Below are 24,458 nucleotides of genomic sequence, written 5' to 3'. Positions count from 1 at the left end.
TTTGGGCACCCCTGCTCTTGATGATGAAAAACAAATTAGACACAATTAACTTTTTTTCTCTAAAGTTGTATCCTTAAAGTTCTACATGTACGTTTCTAAGCCTGTTTTAAGTATTCTGGGGTTGGGGTGATTGTATTGTCAAAGACCTATATATCTATATATATAGGTACCATATGTATGTATATATATGTATGTGTGCGTGGTATATATATATATATATATATATATATATATATATATATATATATATATATATATATATATATATATACATACACACACACACATACATATATATATATATACATACATATGGTACCTATATATATAGGTCTATATATATATATATATGTGTGTGTGTATGTGTGTCAAAAATATAATAATAAATACATTTACATTTATCAATAATGATTTATAATAAATAATAATTTACTTTTATTTACTGATTTATAACTATCCTAATTATTCGAAGAATATCTCTCATATTTTTATGATGGTTCACTGGATACTGTCACAGAGTAAATTGTACTGATTTTCCTCAGTAGTTTCCACATACAGAAATACTTTAAGACCATTTGAAAACTTTTTTTTTCTGTATTTACAATGTGATGTGTTTGAGCATAATGTCATTTTTTTAATTATATAAACTGTAAAATGTCTTCAGACATGTTTATATTCTTTTGTAGACAGCACAATACCAATGTTTTAAATTAAGAAATCAATATTTGTGTGAAATTAGCCAATTTTTCAATCACAATAAATACAAAATGTTGTTATTTTGACCATTTTCTGAAAAAACAACAACAAAATAACCTATAAATGCTCAGAAATACTATTTTAATTACAAATATTAAAGAAATGTTAAAGGTTGTTTGTCACTTCCACAACTGCTTCAGCAAATGAAACTTCTTATGTTCCTCAGTGGTTAAACTTCTTCCTAATTGCAACATTGGCATGACCAAAAGCAGAAACAGAAAACATGGGTCAGTGTACTGCATGTGGAGAATTTTATTACAGACACTGAAATGATGATGGTGATGATGGTGGTACAGCGGGTGAAACTGGGAGGTATTCTTGTTCCTCTGCCTGCACCTCCCCTCTCCCACTGTCAGAGCACTCCCTCTTTCCTAAACTCTTTCTCCACTCTCTGATGTAAGCCTCTCCCACCACCCCGATACGCCCACCCCCTCTATGACCCCGCCCAGCTCCTCCTTCTCTGGCTCTATATGCTCCTCCACGGTGCCCGGTGCTCCCAGAATTTTCCCAGTGACCGGGTCCTTTATAGTTCCTGTCCTGCCAGTGTCCATGATGCCGTGCGGAGCCGCGACTACCCCGTTTGTCTCCTCTACCCACATGTTCCCTTTCCGGGTGTCCTTCCTGTAAGATTGTCTGAGTCACTTCTTTAGAAATACACTCCTTTTCTTGGCTTACTTCTTGTCCACATTTGGGTTCTGAAGTCAGCATGTCTTGAGACACAGGTTTGTTTTCTTCATTGGTCAAGGGCTGCCTGAGCTGTGCTGTATTATCACTGAGTTCACATGCTTGTCTTTGTGCTGTGCTTTCTACTTGTGATGTGGTGTTTGTCGGGCCTGAGTTTGCAGAATTAATCTTATCAGAAGATTGTATGTGTTTTCCCAGTCGCTCCACCCCAGGTGAAGGCACCATGTGACGTGCTGGTCCGCCTCTCCCGGCTCCTCTTCCTCTGCGGCCTCTCTTGAAGTCACCGGTGTGTTTTCTATGTGATTGGCCTGCAGTTTGGTGATTTTGAGAGGTTTGGTTTGCGCTAGTGGAATCTGGGGATGAGGAAGGGAGTGACTGAGAGGATTCGGCACCAGAAGAATCTGTTATACCTGGTGTGTCGGATAGATTAGCAGGAGCCTGGAAGAAGAAGAAAATCCCTTGTTCGTTTATTTATTTACTTAATCATTTAATTGCATACTGACATTGAGAACTCAAAGGTCAGGTACACAATGCAGAAAATGTCATTTTTCTTTTGCATGAATATTATATTTATTCAATAAGTAAGTATGTAAACTAACTACTAGCTAGTTAACTAAATTTGTTCTCACTTCAGTTGCACCACATGCTCTTAAGGCAAACCGTAGTTAGTAGGTCGTAAGGTCTTCGTAAAGTCATGCGTAGTCACACTGAATGACGTGATATCCAATATAAAGCATTCAAATGGTTAAACTTCTTTACAATTCTGCAACTAATGCACCTATATATGCACCTATATATAACTGTCCTATAGAAATAAAATTATAAATGACATTTTTATAGCACTTTAAATTATAGTCAGTCACTAACAACGGACGACGCACACACCTGCAGCGCGAGCCGTGAATACAGCGAAATTAAATGCACACAAAAATATCAAAACATTTACCTTGAATTATTTTATATCCTACACATGAAAGTGAAAAGAATAGGAAGAAAAACTCAATGATGAAGAAATTCTCATATTAATTGATGAATACAATTAACAAAACACTCCCTGAAAGAAAATTAAACTTCTTTTAAGGGGGGGTGGGGGGGGGGTGGGGAGAGATGTAGTGTTACGTTTAAATTAGTCCAGTGGTGCAACACAAAAATGTTTAGTAATGTATAAGTTGTAACTTAGTGTCCCTTTAAGTCACAACGAGGCTAAGTTTTAACTTACACACTGCTGGTGCAACCGGCCCCAGTGAACAACATCACATGAAATCTTTTTTTTTAAATAAAGATAGAAAGGCCATGGGTGACAATGCTCAGACACCATACAATTCAGACACCTATAGATCCACTTTTTTCAGTAATTACTTAAAGTAATCATTTTCTGTGGGACATTATCAGTCTCTCAGATCTTTCTGGAGGAGTTCTGGTCTGGACTTTGACTATTGCAACACCTTCATTTTTTCCAGCTGTTCTGTTGTAGATTTGCGGGTGTTCATGAAATCACTGTCATGTTACAAGAGCCAATTTTGTCAATGCTTTAGCTTTTAGACAGGCATTCACACATACCTAAAGGCTTCAGACCAACAAACTGCTAAAACCTCTGCTGGCTATCAGTTACAGCATTTTACTGATAGTGTCTTGCACATTTCGTGCGATATGTTGTTTTTCATCTGAGTTTTATTTACAAAAGTTTAAGACCTGTCAAAGATCAGATCATTTTAAAAATTCCAGATATGGAAAATTTAAAATTTAATAAGGAGTCTTGACTTGTTCACATGACTGTGTGTCTGTGTATATTACAGACTCCTGCATAAATCATGTTCACGGATAAGCTAGGGGTGCCCAAACTTTTCCTATAAGGAGCCAAAAACAAAACTTGACTGAGGGCTATGGGCCTAAGTTAAATATACCCAACCTATGACGTTCAAATTTGTCATGGGTAATTTCCTCATTTATTTGCTAATATTTAAAAATAACTGGAAAATGTTGCTTTAAAGCATATGAATTAATGGTGCAGTATCATTTGTAATGTTTTATAATGACCTTATTATAGTAAAAACATAAACAATCCCATTTAAAAGGTTAAGAAAATTCAAAATGACGATTTGTCAAAGGCATTCCCCATCTTTCTCCCTCTCTTTTCAGACGAGATGGCGGGCTAAACCAAAGGTTACCATGGGCCAACTTTGGCCAGCAGGCCCTACTTTGAGTACCTTTGAGCTGAAGTATTCAAAACTTATTATTATGTAGTATGAAGCATAGTAAGGCAGAAGGTTGCTGATTACTGATGAGAGATGAGTGAGACACAGCCCTAAAGCAGCTGTGCTTTTATCATGCCACCGTCCACCGCTTTCTGTTCCTGCAGTCATGATCACGTGGTGAAGCAGCACTGTTTATCAAACTAAATACATTTTTAATGTTGCTCTGTGCAGCCAAATTAAGTGCACAACATATTAAATTGTCTTTGGTGTCTTCCTGTTTCCTATAAAACTAAATCAGAAATTGATGATGTCATTAGTATGGCGACACAGACAGGACAGAGTGCATGTCACTAGTCCATTCATTCATTTATTCATTTTCTTTTCAGCCAATCCCTTTATTAATCAGGGATCGCCACAGCGGAATGAACCACCAACTTATCCAGCATATGTTTTACGCAGCGGATGCCCTTCCAGCCACAATCCAACACTGGGAAACACCCATACACAACAGCCAATTTAGTTTATTCAATAGACCAATAGCGCATGTCTTTGGACTGTGGCGGAAATGGAGCACCCGGAGGAAACCCATGCCAACACGGGGAGAACATGCAAACTGCACACGGAAATGCCAACTGGCCCAGTCGAAGATTGAACCAGCGACGTTCTTGCTGTAAGGCGATCATGCTACCCACTGCGCCACCATGACGCCCATGTCACTTGTTGGAATAACTTATTTCTCTGGATTTGCACATCTCTCAAAACACTTGATAAATGTACATAAGTCAGTTTCTAGTGTTTTGGGGATATTACAACGAAGAAATCTTAAATACTATGCCTTAAAAAAAGTATACAATAAATAGTATTCAATAACTCTGCAAAGAGAATTTGGCCACACCATAGACTACATAAAACATGCAAGATCATTTTATTCCCTCTAGTATTTACCTCATTAATGTGAATCAGGAATCTATTGGACTCCGCTTCTGGGTCAATAACTCCACCCTTTTCCTTCTGTCGCTCCAGAATCTTCTGGAGGGCTTCCCATTTCTTTTTAAATTCCCCACCGATGACCGCATCCTCCTGCTGTGAGTGTGAAGCAATAATACACACAATGTTCATGTGTATCCAGAGCATGTGACCAGTGAGCATGCATAAGGGTGAAGAGCTTTCCAACTACACATCCTGGCATAGTCAGATAACAAGAGGCAGCACATGGGACAATGGCACACTGTTGTAAAAAAAAAGCCACTGCTTGGCACGAAACACAAGAGTGACTTTGTCCACTTGACATTTCTAACAATGAGAAACGTCATGCCCAGGCCAGTCAAGCTTGACCCAACTGCTAACACTGCGTCCACTGAGAATTACACAGTGCATCTTACCTGACAGAAACTGGAGCAGGGGAGGAAAGGAGGGCATCCAAATCATAGGTCAGAGACTCTCGACAGACAGGGCAAACAACAGCTAACTCCTGGTAATAATAAAAAAAAAACAATCATAATAATTAAAATGTTATCAGAGAATAGAAATGATATCAGTACCTTTATATGCTGCAATATTTTATTACGTGTAACCAAATATAATAATTATGTAATAAACAGAATTGTTAAGGAATGTGTTTTATAAGGCAAATGCATTGTATTTTCTTGTTGACATAGAATGGAAAGCATAATAAAAAACACAAAATAAGGCTCCTCACCTCTTCTTCTGCCGGTCTCTGGTTTTATCCTCTCCAGCTCCCTCTCAACGGTCCTTCAGCTCATCTCAGAGTGGTGATGTAGCGACCACAGACAGTGAGAAGGGAAATAGTGTAACAGCTGGTCTTTGGTGAACACTTCACCCTCCTAACACAAACAGAGCAAGAAAAAATCATTATAAAGATTGTTTACACAGCCACAGAACACCTTGAGTGCATAGTTTTATGGACAAATAAAACATCACACCTTAAGTCATAAGGCAGATGACACAGTTTTCCATGGGGAATATTGCTATCAGTCAGGATTTCTTTGGCTCGCTGAAAGGATGAAAGATACATTATTTGAGACAGACACAAGACAATCGCATGTATACTACTATTGAAAAGCTTGGGGGCTGTATACACATCTTACAGAAGTTGACAGAAAAAAAAACATTTACTATTACACTGCTTAGCAAGGCTGTGCATTTAATACACTGTGCCTTTTAAATGTTTGGGACCAGTATGATTTTATATAACACTTATTTTGTATGGAGTCCTTGTTACACGTGTTCTGTGAACTTACTATTGCAAGTAAGTTCAATCAATCAATTATAATTACACACAACTAAGCACAAAACACATCCTAACCCTAAAAGTACCAGCAGTTCATTATTATTACTTAGTACCCTAAATTTATAGTTACATGTAACATGACACTAAAATAAATCATAGTGTTTTAGACAACTCTTCTGAAGTATAACGTAGTATTTCCACATAAAAATGGAACAGACAAATTTTGATGCCAACACAAATAATACAAATAAAATCTATAATAAAATCTATAAATAAACAATATATACTTCCACACAACTTCCGGTAATGCCATTGCCACTCAGTTAAAAAAAACCCACAAATTAGCCAGAAAACCCCACATATATATGGAAGAACATGTTAAACGAGTGATGGAAGACAACTTCAATTCTCCATCGCAGTATGAAGTTGAAATATCCTTGCAGTGCAATGTCAGTTGTCACACGATCCTTTAGAGACCACGCTAATGCTGGTTTATCCCTCAAAAAACAGTTCTTCTAATTATTACCAATGTTAAACAGTGATTGGTTAAGACAATTCACTCCAAACCGAATAATCTGCTATCATTTACTCATCCTCCATTTATTCATATTAGAGTTTTCTGTCTTCTGTTGACACAAAAAAAGGATGTTTAAAATGACAGAAAGCAACAGCCATTGACTTCCATAGTATTTTTGTTCTTACTATGGATGTCAATGGCTACTGGTTTCCAACATTCTTCAAAATATCTTATTTTGTGTTCAACAAAAGAAATTAAAACTGGTTCGTACATAAAGGTGAATAAATGACAACAGTATTACAATTCATGGGTGAATCATGCCTTTTATATTTTGTGAAATCATGCAGATTTTGATCACTTTTCCATTTCAAAAGAGCAGTATTTAAAGTGAGAATATGAAAGTTATGACATGACCAAGTATGTTGTCCCATAATCAGAATTTGTGTTCTGCATTTAAACAATCCAAGTATCTATTGGATACAGCATCTATTAAAAAAACGGAACTCTTACGTAACTTTTTAAAACATCTTTACTGTAGTTTCAGATTACATGCACCCTTGCTAAATAAGTATTCATTCCTTAAAAATACTGACTTTGTGATCCCAAAATTTTATAGAGGCAATGAACCCTTTTCACATGAGTTAGCACGCATTTAATGGCATCAAATCCTAAATCCTTAAATGTTTATATATATATTTATTTATATATATATTTATTTATTATATATAAATATATTATATTATATATATATATATATATATTATATATATTAAATAAATATATATATATTTATTTATATATATATATTTATTATATCTTTGCATCAAATTACAAATTAATTACCGCTATGCGAGGTGTTTCTAATGCAGCATCTATGAAAGCGGGACATTGTTCCCTCTTCTGGTTGCCATTATCAGTCTCACAAACTTTTTCCTCTAGATAACACCATTGTGGAATTTTTCTTTTATTTCAGCAAATAGGATTGTAAATACATAATTTGTTGTACTCCTATTACTCCGCTCTAAGTTTACCAACTATGACAACTTGCACTACTGAGAAGCCCAGAATATGCGAAAAGGATCCATATAATTTTATTATATTATTAACTAAATAATGATATAAAACCTCTATGAGCTGGTACAGTACAGGTGTCCCACGCAATCCTCCGCCTCCATCTGCAAACTCTTCTGTAAACTACAAAATAAAAATAAACTTGTGAAAACACTGAAAAGAAAAAAGTTAACCAAAGATTCTAAAGTTAACAAATTAAAACTTCTAATTATAATCATCAATCACCTGAGTAGTTTATCATCCGAGAGTCCACGTGGATTGTGAATAGAGATATAAGGGGATGAAATGGATACTGGAAGTAAATAAAAAAGGACACATTAGTACAAAGTTCCGATTGAAGAAAGTGACAAGTTAATACAAGACATGCCAGCCTAATCCATAACAATCTAATTTAGTTACTAATAAAATCAAATCAGTAATAGACAGCACTAAAGTAGCAGCATATTTTTTTAAATACAAAAACTTAATAATTCACCACTCTGGAATAATAAGCTGCATTCTGAGTAGTTTTAGAATACTGACATGTAAAGATTTTGGGCTTCATAAAGCAAAAAGTATATGGCAAAATGTATATGCTTTTTATGAGTTATACACAACTTTAAACAAATAAAAAGCAAATAATACATGAATAAAAGAAAAGAAATGATTATAAATGATACTTTACTGCCATTGTGTATAACGACAATGTATAAATATGTAATCATGCATCCAATAAAAAGTAACCGTAATCTAATTATCAGCATTTTAAATATTAAACATTTCTTTTGTCAATTTTTTTCACCAATTTTTCCAACAAACCTGAGAGTTCAGATCCATTGTGAGGTGACGAACAAACTGAGAGAGACAGTCTTCTGCAGTGGAGGGATGGAGCACCAAACTGACAGTCCACCCTCTAACAGAGGCAAATGTGTACATCACACAGTGATTATTGTATAAGCTGGTGACTCTAACTAAATTATTACCTCAAGCAGTTTATAAAACAACTAAAAGAGCAATCAAATAGATTTACCCCTCATCGTTTTGAGTAACGCCGAGTTCATCCAGTAGATAGACTGCAGCACTTCAATTTCAGAAAGGACATGTGGAGTAAACAAATGTGAGCTGAATTTTAGTATTAGTGCTAGTACAGCATTAGCATGACAATCAGATGACCAGAAACAAAAGCACGTTTACCACAGCGACTGCAGTAACACACTTGGCCAGTTGTTTACTTGGATACTGATAATGCAACGCCCATGACTACCGGTTGAATATGAGCAACTTAACCAGGATTATACCTCGGACCAACTATTCTAGTTTGTAATCTGTTATTGGTGCTTTTTGGTCTGTATTTCCATTACTGCTCACACGGTATGTACTATTTAGTCATCTCTCGCATATCATTAAGAAGTGAGCAGTACAGTTCGACTAATTTAAGTCTTACATATAAGATAGTTCAGTTTACATGTCAACAACAGCGTTTTATATAGGAATTATTAATAATAAACATTTTCTGTCAGTATTTACCAGCAGCACAATACTCACTCGCTCTCGGCAGCCATGGTCGCCCAATGATGTCACGGGTCTACGTCAAGACACTGGTCAGGTGACGCAGAGCAAACAGATGGGAACTTAATGAAATTACAATTCAACAAACTTGATTCAGAGGTCAAATGAAATAATTAAAGGGAGACACTGCAGGTTAAAAACACGCAAATGTCCATTTCGAGACATTGGGCCCTCAAATACGGATTTAAATGTATCATTTGTCGCACTTTGTCAATTTGTATCAGTAGATTGTTACATTTTTTAAAGGCCGTTCGTCCCTCAAAAATGAGTTTGTTTTTTGCACTTTGCCATGAATCTTCAGCATTTACACACACCCCAAACTATTTTTTTCCAGAGGGATATTATTACATAGTATTAATCCCCATAGTCAGCCTTTTGAAAGGGTGGTTCTTTTTCTCTTAAAAATGTAACTTTTTTTTGCAGTTATTTGCCTCACTTTCTTTTCATTTGAGGTTTAAATACTGCATTTTAGTGACATTTTAAGCACTGCATGAGACAAAATGATTAGTATAGGACAGATCAAACCAAGCAATGATGGGACGAATGTGAAGATTGTCCCCCAGGTAACCCCATAGGCCTTCATGGCCGATCTTAAATATTAAAACTTAATATGCCATTAGCACCAGAAATATCTTTTAGCACGTAAATGCCTTTCTCCATCCATTTCATTGAAAGAAATGGTGCACCATCAGATCTACATTTAATTTAAAATACAAATTTATTACATCGTATATCATTAGAAAAAAAGGAATCTGTTAAAGCACATTCAACTTTCCCCTAGTGTGAATTTGGCCACTTGAATAATACATTGAAACATAATAATAACGTAGAGCTTCCCTATTTTGTTACCTCTTTTGTAAAATAGTACAGAGTGGGCCATTTATATGGATACACCTTAATAAACTTATTGGGAATTTCACAAGAAAAAAACAATGGTGTGCTTGGTTTTAACGTAACTTTATTCTTTCATGAGTTATTTACAAGCCCCCTCACATATACTAATATGCCACAAACAGGATGTTAATATCACCAACCATTCCCATTTTATTAAGGTGTATCCATATAAATGGCCCACCCTGTACATTTGAAAAGTCATAGGTAACAACAATAGCCTAATTAGTATTAAAATTAACTTTCTTTCGAATCACCTGAAATCCCCCAGGCTACGGGTCTGTACAAGAATTTTCTGAATTATTAAAAGCTAAAAATGCCACAAATGCCCTCTGTAAAAACCTTTGACTATAATATGATAATAAAGGAAACAGGAATTATTGTGGTGGAAATGTATGCAAAATTTAAATGAAAGGATGTCTCAGTTGGACATTTTAAATCAAATTTTATTGCTAATTTATTATTTGCACACATTAATGATAAAGTCATTTTAATCCATCATTAAAAATCTTGATAACAGTGGAACACATCAGACAGCTGCGTGTAGCGTGTTTGCTGGACCAGGCTTTTTGATGCCAGTGTAAATCCATGCCAATCAAATCACCTTTTGTTAAAAAAAAAAAAATACGCACACACACACACACAAAACACTAATAAACATGTAAACAAATGCTGATATTCGGCACATAATAGCAAATTATTTTAATTCCTCTTGGCTTCATCTAAATTGCAGTGTTAACATAATAACAGTCACATTTCTGAGCTGAAAACTTGCAAAGGTGATCCATTTGTCCATAATTCCATTTCCTCCAACACGTCTGCTTTAACAGCATTTCTTCCCTTTCTTCCTCCTCTCCCTGTCCCTGTGGAAGTGATATGGACAGTGTCCTTTCCTCTCTCCCTCTCTCTTTCTGCTCGATCTGGCTCTGTTTCTTGGCCCGAAGAACCATGTGGGTGAAAGCCATGAACATCTGAAAACCAATACAAAATCACAGACATTATGAATACTTAAAAGTGGACAAAGGCAACGTGTATATTTTGATTAGCCTTAAAACTTATGTATGTGTAGTAGAGCTGGGCCAATAAGGGATATATCAAATCACAATAAAATTTATGTCAATAACAATGATAAGCTCTGGACTTTTTTCACTCTATATTGATCCAAGAGCCAATAACACACCAGAAATCTAGAAGTGTGTTGATATTAGAGATTTTTTGGCAGAAAATATGTTGTGCTATTAAGAGGACCCCCTAATTTTTGTGGCTTCAGTCATTATTGGAGTGCTCTTTTAAATCTGGAAGCATAATTAACATATATTGAAATATATATCGTAATCATTCAATATGGAAAATAATTATTAAGATTGCATTTTGCCATATCGCCCAGCCCTAATATGTAGAATATATTCCATTAAAAATATATAGATTTTTATTTATTTGAGTTTAAACTAAAAGTGCCCCTTTCATACATTTTGAATTTATTATTCATGTATTTAATGTGTAATATTGCCATTTGTGAATGTTAAAAATCTGTCAATTATTAAAGTAATAAATTCAGTTATTGTTCCTCATAAGAAGTTACAGATTCTGACGAGCCTGAAACGAGTTGTCAGTAACTCTTACAGAGATTTGTTAGCATCAAGTAAACAAATTTTTATAATTGAGTCTATAAACTTGATTGGTAGTATGCAAGACCTGAGAATTGGTAGTTGAGACATGGAAGTTTGCAGTTTGATTTGTTCTGACATGTTGCGAAAAGCAAAATCATTCTACAAAAGTACAAGCATTTATACAAAAACTGACAAGGTAAAACAAACTGCTGAGGAAGCTGAAATCTGAATATGGTAATGTTACGTTTTTGAAACGTGCTGTAAGAGCACATGTCCACCAAAGCTTTTTTGCCAGCCAAAACAGCAGCACTGTTCCAAAAACTCTGAGAATACTGTAATAATTTGTAAAAAATTCCAGAACGCTCTTGCTACGCCTCTGGCAAAAATGTGACCCTTCCACTGACAACAACAGAAGAAAAAAAAATGCTTTGGTGGACCTGTGGTCTAAGTGGTAGACAGATCACAAAAGTAGCAGACCAATCACAGCACACTGCAACATTTGACCAATCACAGTAGGGTAGACTCTTGGAAAGGAGGAGTTTATAAGAGGCCAGATCCTTGAATGAATAATTTCAGAAACTTTGAGAAAAAAGGTGATGCTGCAATGAATATTATGAGGATATTGAAATGTTTTTTGACTTTGGACCAATTGTAGAAGAAACCTTAAAAATAACATAGTAGGAGCACTTTAAATGTTGCAAAAATTAAATGAATTAGAGCTTTTATGATTAAAATTTAAACACAGGACTTTATTAAAATATATATTTTTTAAAGTATTATTGAAAAAGTTAAATGAATTTACGAATGAAACTGTACCTCTTCTACATTGATATTCTCTTTAGCACTAGTTTCAAACAACCTCACGCCAACGGTCTCTCCGAAGCGCATAGCATCCTGGGTGTCCACAAGTTTTTTTGAAGGATCATCATTCTTGTTTCCCACTGTTAGAGATCAAGATGAAGAAGAATATTAAATACTGTCTGTTGATACAACAAATTCATTAAATATGACCAAAAAATGTCTCATCACATTACTGGGAGAGCTAAAGCAGGTAAAACAAAGTGCTGTGTATCAACTAACCTAATATTTTGCAGACATTGTCACAGTTTTGCGAGATCTCATTTAGCCATCTTTTCACATTGACAAATGATTCAGGGTTTGTGACATCGTAAACAATGATGACACCATGAGTGTTTCTGTAATACCTAGAAAAGTACAGCAAACACACGAGGAGGACACCAGAAGAGATCAGACAGTTAAACACAGCTAAAGGACTAGTTCACCCAAAAAATTATAATTACATCATTAAACACACTCATGTCGGTTAAATCCCAGAGACCTAATTATATTAATTTGTGTTATGAAGATGCATGGTGGCTCAGTGGGTAGCACATTGGCCTTACAGCAAGAAGGTCGCTGGTTTTAGCCCCAGCTGGGTCAGTTGGCATTTCTGTGTGGAGTTTGCATGTTCTCCCTGTGTTGTGTGAGATTCCTCTGGGTGCTTTGGTTTTCTCCCACAGTCCAAAGATATGCGCTATAGATGAATTTGATAAGCTAAATTGGCTGTAGTGTGGGTATGAAAGAGTGTGTATGGGTGTTTCCCAGTGTTTCCATCCACCACGTAAAACATATGGTGGATAAGTTGGCGGTTCATTCTGCTGTGGCGACCCTGATTAATAAAAGGGACTAAGCCGAAAAGTAAATGAATGAATGAAGATGAAAGAAGGTCTCAGGGGATCACAACAACATGATGGTGAATTAATAACAGAATGTTCTTTTTTTTTTTTTTACGTGAACACATTTTTAAAAGTCTTTAATAATCCAAAGTCTCTTACGTTGAGGTGATGGTTCTGAACCTTTCCTGCCCCGCAGTGTCCCAGATCTGGAGTTTAACTCTTTCTCCGTCAATCTCTACAGTGCGGATCTTGAAGTCAACTCCAATAGTGGTTATGTAACTCCCTGTGAAAAATCACAAGAACATTATTACGTGTAGTTTATTACGTATAGTTATAATATTTCATATAACACTACTTAACTTTTAAGCAAACATACAAAACTCTCAATGTGCCTCCATGAGCACAATAAATTAGATCATGTATTTACAGGCTCTTTGCCTCACTTTCTATCGTTTCACAGAAAAAAAAAAAAAAAACACAGTCTAAGTCCGCCAAGTAGACTCACCAGAAAATGAGTTGTCTGCAAATCGTAGGAGCAAATGCTTTTTCCCACATCTGGAAGAGCCAAAGAAACATTATTAAATGCTCTGCTGTAATTCCACACTGCTTATTAAAAACAAAAGTATGACAAGATCATAGTAACAATCAGACAGATGTTTATATAAACATTTAAAGAAATAATACATAAAAATGTGATTTAAATTCAATTAAACAAGAACAATAGCACTAACAAATCTAAAAACATCCAACTGCATCATAACACAACGCTGGTAAAGATGCCCAATACAGCATGTCAGCAGCCACAACAGTCTAAATGTGGCAGCTGTGGTTAACCCTTCAGTTACATTACACAAATGATGAAATCTGAGATAGCATCCAACAACGCTACGATCTGAAAGTGGAAGTACACATAGCAGATCATGACATCTCAGATTACTGATCTGTTCATATGAAGATAAATGAGTGGAAAAAAATGTATAGTATACTAAGTGAAGTTTTACATACTAGATTTGAGAGGAGCATGTGATATGATTGATCACGGCTGATCTCTCATCAGTAATCAGCAATAATCCAATCAGATTGATTCAAGCTTCCAATAAATACACCATTTTCTCCCTGCTACCTTATCTTTGTTTTGGAATAATCTCCCTTTCACCCCATCTCCTCCCTTTACTAGTGGGAGCTCTCGAGACCTACCTGATCTCTGACCCCTTATATGCTTATTGACCAGGCAGGAGCCCTGGGCTCAATTATCTCCAAGCTCAGTGATCTCTCCCAGGACAGCATGTCAGACCTGCTATTAGCATCAAGCACATCATACTGTGAACTCTTGAAACCTCAGATGTCAAAAGGAACACAGAGCTAGAAACACTTCAGAAATGTCAACGTTGACATCTGATTGGATGATTGCAGACTAGCATGGAGGTTGTTATTGTTAAAAACTGTAATTAACTGCTTATGACCAACTAAATGCTTTTTTTTCTCTCCAAAACAGACCGGTTTGTTGTTGCAACAACATTTACTTTACACTTTCTTTCCATAATACTTTTTAATTACATGGAATTGGGTGGTCTTTGGCCAGTGAAAGCTGCTAGAAAAAACAGACCTTTTTCCGTGAATCTGAAAGTTTATCTGAGACTAGGTTTATAGTAATTGAACATTATTCTTGAATCATACGTTTTTGATGTGAAACTAACAATAGAGCACAAGACAAATTAGTGAAACGATAATGTTAGAACCTTCACAGACCAAATAATGCCCCTAAGAAAGTTCATTACAGTTTGAATCTCACCCAAATCCATATACATGGACTGAGCAAATGACTCAATTCATAAAGGGGCAAGGACAACATATTTGCACATAGTAGTTTCATTTCAGCTTTCCAGTTTGCAGTTAACTTGTGCAATTGCACAACCGTGTTCCAGTAAATGTAATCTCAAGCATCTTCCTAGTGGACATGATGCTGGAAAAATTATTGGGCGTAATTACTTATTTAATGGCAAGTACTAGGGATTCACTCTTGAGATCGTGACTTAATTCATTCACTTATAAAAAGGCTGAACAGGCAAGTGTGAAAAATAAGTTACTGACTTGAGTCCCAATGATGAGCAGCTTGAAGAGATGATGGTAGTCTTTTCCTGCCATTCTTCCCTTTAAAATGTATCCTCATGAAACGAACTTTCAACTTCTGTCACTTATCAAGTGTCTTAAAGCATTAGGAAGTTTAGGGCAGATGGCTTTGAACAAACAACTGCAAGCATTATGTGATTGTGTATCCAGTTTTCCATCCGAGTTCAAGCGTAAAATGATTCACCAGTTTGATTTCAGTGTATTTCCATTAATGAATCAGTGCAATTTTCCTAGTTTATCTTAAAACAGACTTTACATCTCCAGTTATTTTTCCATTTCTTATTAGGGCTCACAGTTAAAATCTATGTGGAATTTACTCTTTGCCACCTCACCCACAAGTGCAAACACATTACCACTTTGTTGTGGTTAAGTCTCAAATTACTCAGATCTCAAAGCGGGTGTTTCTTTAAATCGTTGATGGGGCTCATATAACAGGTTTTGAGTATGTCAGGAACCAGTTCACACGGAAAACAGGACAGTTTGTATGAGATCCAAGCTGTTTGGTCCCAAATCTCGATCATCCAGATATGAATGGCATCTCGTCACAACAATCCCATTCCGCCTATTAAACCGATGCATGCATGCAGGGGCTGGTAGCTTCCCTCCCTTTGAAAGATCACGGATATTCCAAGACACTGCAGGAATGCAGATTCAGCCGGAAGTGAGGTAAGTACCTGTGGGTCCCCTTGAAACCCAAATTCTAGAAAAAATAAAATAAAAGAAAGTCAGTATTACTTTTGCATCTTGTTCAAGTATTAATACTCTCCCCCTTTACCCAGAACAGCAGCTGTGGGACTAAATTTAGCTTCTCGCAGTCTGACAGAGAAATGACACCCGCTCAGACAGTTCAAAACCACAGGCACCAGCTTTACGCTTCAGGCCGGATAGGTGTGCACACACAGCTGAAACCAAAACAGTGGACAGAATCATTAAAATGGCATATAAAGCTAGCTGCTGAGTCAAGACAAAGCTAGATAGTCGGTAAACTGCCAAAAATGTTCCATGAAAACAGGAAGGGACGCGTTTTCCTCTAAACTGCTGTTGCGAGGAGGGCACAAGTTTCTCATTAAATACTTAATACAAATAGTTTGGATTTTGGTCTAAAATGAAGTGCAAGGGTTAAACAGGAACGCTCTGGGCACATGTGATCGCTTTTTACAAAAAAGGTGGAAGTGAAGTGAAACTGACACACCTAAGCTTATGTCCGCTTACCAGAAAATCTGAGAAAAATAATTGTTGGTGCCAACACAGCCGAACAAATTCTTGTACTAAAACAAATATAAAAGTGAAACTATTCAGTGGTCTAAGCAAGTACTTCGAACAGATTTACTGTCAAAACAAGCCAAAATAACAACAAATAATAATTTTTTAATCTAGACGCAGATCCTCTTCACGCTGTACATAATCTGATCTAAAAGCTTATCATAATCGACTGTAAAACATTTTTGAACACTAAATCATCTTTATTTTTGAAGTATGTCATTTTATTTTTATTTCACATTCTCGTTTAACATGCTTTCTTGTTTTGTTTTTTGTTACAGTAAAATCTACATCAAGTGTAGTAGTGCAACAGGATTATGTTTGATTAATTTTCATTATAAACCAACAACGCTGTGTCATTCTTAAATGACTTTAACAGTCATTATTTAAAACAAGTCAAAATATGGTAAACCACTTGGTAGAGCAGGCATTAAAGGGTTAAAAGACAAAAGGAAACTTTTTTGTCACTGCAAAACAGTAAAAAAATTAAAAAGTGGTCATATTTATTGCTCTCTGATATATATGTTGTCATATTTAATTTGCTCTCTGAGAATATTTATATTTATGCATTTGGCACACTTTTATCCACTTAAAAAAACTAATAATGTAAATAAAATCAATAAGCAGTTACAGATGTCTGAACTATAAACAATTTGTGTACATTTTGAAATACGTTTATATTAATATTTCTTTATTTAATTCATGTAAAATGCATTATGTGTGCTATATCACGACTCTGCTCAGTGTTTACATGCTAAAGTACTTAACAGTCACAAATTGAAAAAAGAAAGAATGAAAGGTTTTGTGGCAAAATTTTGACCATGAGAAAAGTTAAAATTCATGTTTCTGGAAGTTAATTTGGTGAATAATACCTTTGGATTTGATTTCTTTAATTAAGAAAAGAAAAGTTAACTTTTACATATTATTAATGAATTCACACCTTTAATCTTAGTGAGCAACATCCTTATATAAATAATGAAGAATAGAAATTTTAAATCAGCATTATAAGAATTTTATTTATAATTACATAACTTATGAAAAATAGTGATTAACTACTTATTAGGATAATTTGATTGTTTTATATTGCTATTATTTTAGTGATTTAATTTTGCTTTTCATAGTATGATTTATGGTGAATTGTACTGCCACATCGCTGGTGAGACGCTCCTGATAAACGAACAAATGTATATATATATATGAATATTAAACCAAGTATATATATATATATATATATATATATATATATATATATATATATATATATATATATATATATATATTATGGCTGCACAATATTGTTTCAGCATTGATATCACAATGTGATCATTCACAATAGTCATCACGAGCATACATGCTGCTGAGTCTGATTATAAGTCATCATTTGCATGTGTTTTGATGCCTGTGTGTGTAATGACCTTAAAAGCATTCAGGCATAATAAATTGTACCATTCGTAACTTAACGATTTAAAGATAAATTTAAATTAATTATTTTTATTTTTATCATTCAGTTACTGTACTTAGATACTGTTATACTCGGGAAACGATAAAACAATTTTCTTTTTCTTGATCGTAATTATGCATGAAAATACTCACAACACATGCAAATACAGAAATGCACAGCAAATAGCACAGACCACATCGAAAATGTGTTGGGGGACCTCAAAAAATGTATACATTGTTTATTAGATTTTATGGAGATGCTTTCCCACTGCACAATCATCCCAATCAATCTAACATTATAAATTATTTTCAAACAGAGAGAGAAGTTATCCGCTGAAGTTGTATTCATATCGCAATACTGAGTTTTTCCAATATTGTGCAGCCCTAATATATATATATATATATATATATAATATATATATATATATATATATATATATATAACATTTTAAGGTCAAAATTATTAGCCTTTAGCTAATTTTTTCCCGATAATATACAGATCAAACAATCATTATACACATAACTTGCCTAATTACCCTAACCTGCCTAGTTACCTAATTAACCTAGTTAAGCCTTTAAATGTCACTTTAAGCTGTAACAAAGTGTCTTGAAAAATGTCTAGTCAAATATTATTTACTGTATCATGGCAAAGATAAATAAATCAGTTATTAGAGATGAGTTATTAAAACTTTCATGTTTAGAAGTTTGCTAAAAAAAATCTCACTGTTAAACAGAAATTGAGGAAAAAAATAAACAGGGGCTAATAATTCAGGGAGCTAATAATTCTGACTTCAACTGTATATATATATATATAAAACCTTAGGTAAATATGCCATCCACTTCCCTCTTGCAATTCAACTTTCATTTTATTCCCTCTCAATTGCATTCACTACTCACTGCTATTACATATTTGTCATGTGATTATTAATAACATATTATTCACTTCATATCAGAGATTTTATCCAGAGTGACTTACAAATTATATTACACAAAAAAAATAGTAATAAATCCAGCCAACACTTCTAAGAAAGCCAGTTATTTTGTTAGTCTCTCTCAATACACGTACCACCCTCCTGTTTGTGTCCCCAGCCTGTCACGTAGCACAAGGTCCCACTGTTGAACTGGAAACCAGCAAACGGCAGACACACGGGCTGAATCCTGTCTGTCCAGGAGACCGGAGAGCGCAGCTGCACCAACGCTACATCTCTGCCGCCCTGAGGGTCTGAGTATCCTTCAGGAATGACCACTCGCTGCACGTGACTGACCTTCTCAAACTGGTTATAGCCATTGAGCAGATGACGTCCATGTACAGAGTGTACGCAGACACTTCTGAGGGCTGAGGGTAGGAGACAGAGAGCATTAACGTCCGCATAGTCGACACCAGCATTAATAATATGGTAATAACAGTGGACAAGATGCCAAATCAAGCACTTGAGTATAAAAAATGAACAGATTATCTCTCCAGTAAAAGTATTAAGTACTTAAAAGCCAAAGTACTTGTTTATAACTTTTATGTATTAAAATAAAACATAATTATTGATTAATGTTTATTAATTTTACATTGTACGCTTTTATTCATTGTACGCTTTTTTCCCATACCTGCCACACACTAACAATACTAATGATAAGCAGTATAAGAAGGATAATCCAGGTCAAATACAAATCTACAGATAAGTACATATCAAAACGTAATAACACTAAATGTGTGCAGACAAATTAAACACAATTTACAAAAGGATATATTTGAACAACTAAAATAAAAGCATTGTTAATCTAAACTACATTATTTTGTGCTACAGCATCGGGAAGTTTGTTTGTGTGTGTTTAACACCACGCTAGCTTCTAAAGGTATGTTAATGGTAAGAAAACGTGTTCTGTGGTTATATAATATACACTCTAATATTGATTTCTGCCACTTGCTCAAACTACTTATTTAGAATGATCTGAATCACTTAATCTCGAGGGTTTTTTGGGACAGCTTCATTCTTTTATGTTCAATCCACTTACATTGTAAAAAACAATGAAGTTAACTCAATCGATTTGCGTTGAGAGAACATGATGTTGTGTGGAATCCTGCATTTTTTACAGTGTATATACTTTATAATTACATTGCCCTTTTTATTCAAACTACTTCTTTAATTTGAGCTGAAACAACACAATTGTTTCATGTTCAATACACTTAAATTCATTAGAACTAGTCAACTTATTCCTTCATGTTGTCCGAAAAAGCGATTGTGGAACCCAGATTTTTTTCAGTGGAGTATCAATCCAGTTTAAATACGTAAAAGTCAAGTATACAAAAGTACTTGTTTGTGTTCTTTTATGTATTAAAGTAAATGTAATTTGTGATGAATGTTTATCCATTTTACAAAGAACATTTATAATTTTACTTCCTAAACGTGCTATACACTGATAACAATGCCACTAATAAGTATGGGATGAGGATAATCCAGGTCAAAATACCAAAATACAAATCTACAGACAAGTATATTTCAAAAGTAATAAGCACTATAAATGTCTGCTGACTAAAATAAACATCCCATATACGAAATTATAAACTTTTAACAAAAAACATTTTAAGAACAATGCTATGCAGCTCCATACTAAACTATTGTGCTACAGCATCAGGAAGTTAGCTTGTTTGTGTTTAACGCCATGCCCTAAGGCTTTGTTTTGGGTAAGAAAACATGAACTGCAGTATAATATACACTCAATAATTACATTTGCTGTTTGTTCAAATTACTTATTTAATTTGAGCTGAAACAACTAAATTCTTGAGTTTTTTGGGAGGACAACTTAATTGGTTTACGTTCAATACACTCAAATTTGTAAAAACTAAGAAGTTAAATTAAGGGCGACACAGTGGCGCAGTGGGTAGCACTGTCACTCACACCAAGGAAGATGCTGGTTCGAACCTCAGCTGGGTCAGTTGCCATTCTGTGGCATGTTTGCGTGGGTTCCTCTGGGTAGACATGCGCTATAGGTGAATTGGCTAAGCTAAATTATCTGTAGTGTATGTGTTTGAATGCAAGAGTGTATGGGTGTTTCCCAGAGATGTTGCAGCTGGAAGGCATCCGTGCGTAAAACATATGCTGGATAAGCTGGCAGTTCATTCCGCTGTGGCGAGGTCAGATGAATAAAGGGACTAAGCCGAAATGCAAATGAATAAATGAATGAATAACTTAAATTATTCCTTCATGTTGTCCCAACACAAACTGACCCAGCATTTTTACAGTGCATCAGGTTTTTAAAAACTTTTTTTTTGGCCAAAAACCCTAAAACGAATTTGATTTAACAGTGTTAAAAATCTCTTCAAAACAATGAACTGAATAAAATTGAGTCCTCAATGAATCAAAGCTGAAGTTATCAAATAAAACCTGCTTCATAGTTAAAGTGCATTTACAAAGAGAACATGTAGGAGGATTTTCTCCAAGTATTAAAAAGTTTCTAAAACACTAGTCTCTGTTCCCCAGCATCAAGAAGACTCACTTTGACCAGATCAGTTAAATCAGTGAGTTGTTAACTTGTGACCTGCTCTGCCCAAATAAAAAAGTTATTCTCAAATGAAGTGGGTATGTCCAAAAGTTTGTTTAAAAACATATTAGCGTAAATTTAAAAAGTTTCCTAACAAAAATATTCTGATAAAAAAAGATACTTCACCACTAGGTAAAACGTACTTAGGAAAGCAATGCGCAGCAGAAAGGACCCAATTTTTAGCAATGATAGATCCACCGCAGACATGTCCATTGGATCCCATCTGAATATCCACTTGCCAAGGCCACGATCCTGGTGACGCTTCAACTCCCAACAATGCGTTTCCCTAGCGGAGGCCTGCCGCACACTTACATCAGCAGGTCAGAGGAGATTTAGTGCAAATAAACTGTAGGGATTTTCTTACATGATCACACCTACCCTATAACTTCCCTAGAGTATCATTACATCTTCTCACTGTACTAATAAGAAGCTACACAACAGGAGCAGGAAAAATGAGGCGCACGGGAAAGTGTTGTGGGTAAGGTTACAAAAGAGGAGATTTTTAAGGTTCATCATTCTCCTTTTCACTATATTCAAATATAATTGATGAACACTGTTTACTTTATTTACATGTTTTACAATTTTGAATTTATTGATTTGAATTTTGAATGAATTTTGAATTTAATATATTATTTAAATGAACTGTAAAGCTGCAAGGAGGGTGTCAGAAGATTTACAGTCAAAGAAAAAAATATTCAACGATGATTCCTTTACTAACTTTATTAACTTTTTAAGTTAAGTGGCTGTAAACAAATTATTTGGGCTAAATTTAAACAATTAGGTAAGTCAACTAATTAAGTTGAACATTACTAAATTAAATTTCTTTATTCAACAAATTGCTTGCAACAATTTTGCAGACATCTTCTTTTAGATAACAAGATATCAAGATAGATAGATAGATAGATGTTCTACCAAGATCTTATGCATTAATATTATTATTATAAACATTAAACTAAATATAACCTACTTTTTTAACAGGATTGGCAGTTCACAGGTAAAATATTTGATGTCATGAAAATGTAAATAATTTTGGATTTTAATACAAGTGTTCCAAATCTATATGTAATGTTATTTTTCGCATTTATTTATATTAATTATTAAATTTAAAAAAGCAGTGAATGAACTGATTTTGAAATATATTAATATGAACTGAGGAAAATGAGTGCAGGATGGACAATTCTCCAATTTTATGGTCAAGTGATAAATGACAGTAATAATGTAGGTGCAGTAAAACAGAAAAACTCACATAGTCTACAGTTTATCTTTAAATATTTAAAACTATATATATTTAGTCGCGGTATTTCAGTGTTTAAAATATGTAAATATCTTAAGCTCATTGTTGACATATTTCAGTCGAAATATCAAATTGAAAGAACATTGCAAATCTGTAACTGACCCATAAGATTAAAATAATTACCTTGTGCCAGACACGTGACAATCCTGTACATTTTAAGACAAGAGGAAAGTCAAATTAGGAATTTAATCAATGATGAATCAAACATCAAGTTTTAACCATCAATGCAATTAACCTGTCGCCATCAAGAAGAGCAGCAGTAGACATGAATCAGTCATTGTGTTCAGTCCGAATATCTGTAAATAATCACCTTCACGTTTTAAAGAAGAAACTATTAATTGTTCTTGGTAATTCAACCAAAATTCAACTTACCTGTAATGTCAAAGATGCTATAATTCAAGAATATTCCGTCTACTCGAACAATAAAAGTCAGCGAGCTCCGTTTACTTTTAAGCACAAGAAAACCATTTGAACCCAAATCTCCGAAGACCGACTGCGCCAAGATTTGTGATGCTACATATTCGTATCTCTCCAAGTTTACCTTTCCGTCCGTTTTGATTAATAAACACGATATAATTTCAACAGAGGAATTGATCACCGAGCTAAAGCACAGAAATGTTCATTAAGCAGAGAATATATGAAAGTACCTGTACCTGTTCCCAATGTCCAATCACGACGCGCGCTCCCAATCTCCTCCTCCTAAATAATGAGCCCGTGTTCTCCGGACAAAGATTCTCAAACCGGGGGAGAGCTAAACTCCGGCTGTACTTATCAGTTAGACTAGGGTTATTTTTAAGGATTAACGCAAACAATATTCCAATTTAAGAGATATTAATATTTTACACAATTAATAAGTATTGTGCTCCACACATCAATTACTAAAATAATCAATAGGTCTATTAAAACAAGTTCTAAACATTTTGTCAGAATCATTATAGATTTAAAACAAATAATTTGGGTTTTAACAAAGTAAACAAAATTATATTTTACTTACAGCAAACTACCATTTTCACCATTGTTTTTTCAAAGCACCTATGTTTTAAACTTCATACTTATAGCAAAACTGTCTCTAAAATACTCAAAAGCCCTATTAGATCTTATCAGTTCCTCAGTATTGGTTACCAAGTTATTGTTGCTTAAGCTGAAGGGCCATTCTTTTTCCATTTGACCCTCTTAATCTTATGTATATATTCTCACTAGTGTATATAGGGATCGGCTTTCAGCTAAAAGCCAGACAGGTGCTGCATGTGCAATAGGTAATTCTGTACTGCCTAATGAATAATTCAGCAAAATGTTTCTTGACTTGCAACTTTTTCTTTTTAACATTGTCACATGGACACGACGGAAGGTTGGTCTAATATTAAACTACTTTGAGGCCATTCAAACTGCTCAGACAAATGCCAACACCAACAAACAAGTGGCCCATTGGATGTAGAATGTAATTGAAAAGATATTGTCCACAACTGCCCACACAATAATACAGTAATTAATTAATACTTCCTATGGCTAAAAAGTAGTTTTATGTAAAGTTTTATGCCAGTTTGTTGGAAAATCATAATCACACTGCTCAGGACGTTCCACAATTGAATAGGTTTAGTTTA

At 34.7% G+C, this 24,458-nt stretch overlaps 2 pseudogenes; both read right to left on the bottom strand.

The window, feature by feature from the left end:
- Nucleotides 1-990: 990 nt before the first annotated feature.
- LOC130220433 (E3 ubiquitin-protein ligase RNF25-like) lies at nucleotides 991-9,015 on the bottom strand (annotated as a pseudogene).
- Nucleotides 9,016-10,530: 1,515 nt separating this feature from the next.
- LOC130220423 (ras-related protein Rab-35-like) lies at nucleotides 10,531-15,344 on the bottom strand (annotated as a pseudogene).
- Nucleotides 15,345-24,458: the final 9,114 nt, after the last annotated feature.

This window comes from Danio aesculapii, chromosome 3, assembly GCF_903798145.1.
Source record: "Danio aesculapii chromosome 3, fDanAes4.1, whole genome shotgun sequence".
Classification (NCBI taxonomy): Eukaryota; Metazoa; Chordata; class Actinopteri; order Cypriniformes; family Danionidae; genus Danio; species Danio aesculapii.
This window is presented reverse-complemented; position numbering and strand designations above follow the sequence as displayed.